The sequence below is a fragment of the Camelus bactrianus genome, chromosome 33, assembly GCF_048773025.1.
Source record: "Camelus bactrianus isolate YW-2024 breed Bactrian camel chromosome 33, ASM4877302v1, whole genome shotgun sequence".
Taxonomy (NCBI): Eukaryota; Metazoa; Chordata; class Mammalia; order Artiodactyla; family Camelidae; genus Camelus; species Camelus bactrianus.
Window position 1 is genome coordinate 11440733 of NC_133571.1, and position 4495 is coordinate 11445227.

Genomic DNA, 4495 nt, shown 5'->3' on the forward strand with positions numbered 1-4495 from the left:
ACACAGTCTCACTATCTTGCCAACAACTGCTTGTGGCAAATTCAGTCCCCGGCTTGATGCAACATTTGGAGAACATCTCTCCATGAAAACAAAAGTTTTTGCTAATTATTCAGCACATTCATGCGTTTAAAAATACTGTCCACTCTCTAACTAGCTGTCTTTTTAACAAAGCTTTTTGGCTCCCGGGGAGCCAGGGCTCCATTGTCTAAGGCTTCCTTATAAAGAACTCGGGGCCAGGCAGAATCCCACAGGTCCCTGGGCTTAGAGACAAGCTTCCCCAGGCAGAAAGAGGTGTCTACGTGCCTTTCTGCAGACACAAGAGGAAAGCACAGCCACGCTCTTGGGGAGCTGGTGTAGGCGGTGTATGGATGGGCGTGAGATGTGGGGACAAGGTCATCTGGTCCAAATGTGGATGGTGAGTTTTAGGCATCAGAGGAGCCTTTCTCCACACTGTCTCTTGATCCAATTGTATCTGTCCATTCACCTAACAGCCATTCGTCTTGCCATTCATCTGACACAGATAATCTCTCCATCCATCTAACATGTATTCATTGCCTACTTGGTGCCCCTGTGCTGTTCCCAGTCCTGAGACCCCCTCATGTACAGAGAAGAAACAGTCTAGGACAATTTTCAGGGGAAGTTGGGAATTTCTTAACGGTCTAGGGGAAATCTTACCATTTTTGCCTTGCCCCAATTTAATATCTTTGATTTCTTTGATACTTTCCAGTCTCATGGCATTTAGGGTGTTTGTCTCAACTGACCGAGGGTTCCATCTTGAGGAGCGGGCAGACCTCAGCTCCCAGAGGGCAGAACCATGTCTGTATCACTGACTTCGTACACAGTTCAGCCCAGCACTAGATCAGCAGAAACCCAATGACTGAGAAGTTTGGATGATGAAAATGCTATTTATCAAAACAGCAGCCCACTTAGATGCCAAAGTTACAGCATTTAACGCCGTCACCAGCCTACATGCGTCCCCTTAATGTTCCAGCTCACTTCCCCAATCTCCTCGCTGAAGGTGCCAGGAACGGTAACATCAAAAGAAAGAGAGAGTCCTTGAAACAGGAATCGTGAGTTATTCCAGGGTGGTTCTGGAGGGATTAGTGCTTTGCCTGTGACCCTGCCAGAGGGTCCTTCCACCACCACTCACCTTCCAGCAGGGGCGGAGGTGTGGGTGTGAATGTTGGGAGGGGCAGGGTTTGAGGAACGGGATTTGAGCCATCTCCAACCTTGGGCCACAAAAGGTAGTTCAAGCTTACCAATTATTTGATTCCATTACTGGAACAGAGGAAGATGAGAGAAAAGTCGCATTAAAAAAAAAATTTAGGGGGGAGGTTATAGCTCACTGGTAGAGTGCATGCCTAGCATGCATGAGGTCCTGGGTTCTGTCCCCAGTACTGCCATCAAAGAGCAAACAAACAAATAAATAAACAAAACCTAATTACCCCTACCACAGGGGGAAAAAAAGTTAAAGTGAGATTGAGACTGGTAAAATATACTTAATAAAAAGATTGGGAAAAAAAAAGATTTTTTTTTAAGGATTTAAGTAGATATCTGGTAGGATTTCCTGACTATTAAGGTCCCAAGAGAGACAGAAGTCACTTCATCAGCCATGCCTTTTGGTTTCTTCATCTGTTCAATTAGGATAAGAGTACCTATTTTGAAGGTATGTGTGATGATGAGACTTAAAAACATACTGAAGGCACCGAGCACAGTGGTTGGTATATGGCCCGCACCAAATATCTGTGACTTGAATCTGAACTTGAATCCTAGAGAAAGGACAAAGGGCTTTGCAAAGAAGCTGGCCTGTAAGCTGGACTTGGTAAACTCCTAAGGATGTTTTGGCCAATGGGATGCTGCCTTTCAATGACCCCCCTCATGGCCAGTCCATCTTGCAAATGGCTCTTCTGATATTGACTTTAACAACAAAATGATTACCCTGAGCTCCTTTTGGAAACATAACACGCGTAGTGCAAAGAGATCACTGCCTTCCTCAGATTCCACAATTTGCCCAGGCCGAGAGCCGGGAGGTCTCCTGGGCCATTGGCACTGAGCCCTGGACATGAGCTATGGTTTCCGAGCAGGCGGGAGAACATAAAAGCCCAGTATTTCATCAGTAAGTGTTTCAGCTCTGTGTGGTTAAGCGTATTCTTTCCAATTCCCCTTTCCTTTCGTACATCAAGGAAGGTGAGAGGACAGATTCTCCGTCTCCCCTAAGGACAAAATGGCAGAGACTTTGGCTGATACTCCAAATGTGAGGCTACAAGTTAGACATTGGCAAGAACTTCCAAATAGAAAAGAAGGGATGAAAATTGGAGTGGATAACCAGGGCCAGCCCTAGATTCTTCTTCAGGCATCTCCAAGGATGGAAGAGGCTACCAGTTACTGCCCACCTAAGGCATCGGAAGATCACCTTACAAGATGTCTTCCAGGTTCACCAGAGAGCAGGCTGGGAAGCAGCTGTCATACTTAAGAAGCAGCTGAGTGTGGTCAGGGTCAGAGGCAGCCCCTTAAAAGAGTACGTTCGTTTCATCTCTGCTGCCATTTGGTAAAGGAAGGCGCTGGGCTGGGAGATTCATTTGACAAGTGGGGTCAGGAAAACGGCAGTTGTAGATCCCAGGTGGCCAGAAAGCCTCGCAGTGAAGGTAAACAGAAGTGGAGATAAATCAAGGGGTGAGAGGTCACTCCATTAGGAGGCTGACAAGGCCAGTTGTCTTCTGGAGTGTCTGGAGGGAGGGACACTTGTGTGATTGGCCTCAGCCTCAGGATCGTGGGAGCAGTGAGAGGGCAAAGGACAAGCGCAGCAGGATGGAGCAAGGAGACCCCAGCATGACTGGGAAAGGGGCATCTCCAGCCCAGACACTGCTTCTTCCTGGAGCGTGGATACTGCTAGCTTTGGGCAGGTACCTCTTGTGCTGCAATTGTGCCAAATGGATTTGAGCGGTTGGCTAAAAAAAACCTCCGCTTACTCATTTGCATGTTGTTTTTGCATCTCATTAGCATACTATTCGCTTAATGTCATATGCACACAACTTCCCGGCTCCTGCTTCTTCCCTACCCAAACCCCACCAAGCTCCTTCCTCTCGTTCCTTTCTCAACTCCTCTGCGCACCCTCCCACTTTTTTTGTTTTTTTGGCCCAATTTGTACTCTCCTTTCTCCCAGGTGGTAAATAGAGTGCAGGCTTCGGAGCTGGGTAGACCTACCCTCTAACATAGCATCCTCTATTTATCTATGTTTTGAGCTTCAGCAAATCTGCAATCTCTCCAACTCTCATCTGTAAAATGGGAACAGTAACACCTACATCTCAGCATCATTGCAGAGAATAAATTAAAAAGTCAGCAAAAAAGCACCTACAGTAGGAACCTGATTTTTTCTTGATGCCTTCCACATCAACTTGGGAAAACTTTGAGGCTACTTGGTATTTTCCTTGGAATTTACAGGTAAGCTGGTTGCTTTTTCAAATTCTCCTCTTTCTAGGTCACGTGTCCGAGCTGCATGCAGAGCCAGGGAAGTGGGGAGGAGAAACAGTGTCTGTACCAGTGCCCTCTCTGGTGTTTTCCAGCATCCTCTAACTGAAGGCTTTTCTCATTCATCTTTCCCAGCACCCAAAGCCTGAGGATGCTCTGGTCGCTAATCCCAGGCGGGCTTGCTTCCTGTGCAGCACTCTCCAGGCCTCACATCAGTCTGATCCCCAAAGCCTGAGGGCACATCCCCAAATCCCCGGCTCTGCCAGTGTCCCTGATTAGGCCACCTGTCCCAGGCTGCCGAAGAGGCTGGGGTCAGCTTCTGAGAGCCCTTCACCTTTTTATCCAAACAGCATCGTTGCTTCTCTCCAGGCCTTTGATGTGAGAGATGCCCAGTGAAGAGAAAAAGATTCAGTCTCCCCTTTGCATCCTGAGGAGTCACTTCTGTGAGTCTCCCTCCATCTCCTCATCACTTCCAGGCAGCCAGTTTTGTTTCCTCTTTTTCTCTGAAGCAAGGTCAGGGGGTTCTCTTATAAAATAGTAGGACTAGCTAACACTCGAGCAGCATTTACTATGTGCCAAGCACTACTCTAAGCACTCTGTGGATATTGTCTAATTTAATCCCCATGACAGCCCTGTGGAGTCTCTGTCATTGTCACCTCCATTTTACTGATGAGGTAAAGACGTGTGAATTTGCTCCATGAGGGAGGGTGGAGCCAGCACTCTCATCTGGGCAGCCAGCTCCACTGTTTGTCACAGGGGATTGATATGTGGAAGATATGAGTAGGGCGAAAAGCAATTCTTGATACTTTCCACATTTGGGACAAGAGAGAGCAGAAGTGTGCTGTCGTAAGGGGGATTCAGTGAAAAATCAGGCAGAATCACTTGTTTCAAAGAATTAACAGTAGGGCCAGACCATTGTGTGTATAGGATACCCTGGTACCAGATGGTGGCTCTCTTGGAGTTGCAGAAACCATGTGTCTAAGCATGGAGGAGAGGTAGCATCTCTGGAGTGAGATGCTGGGGCTGG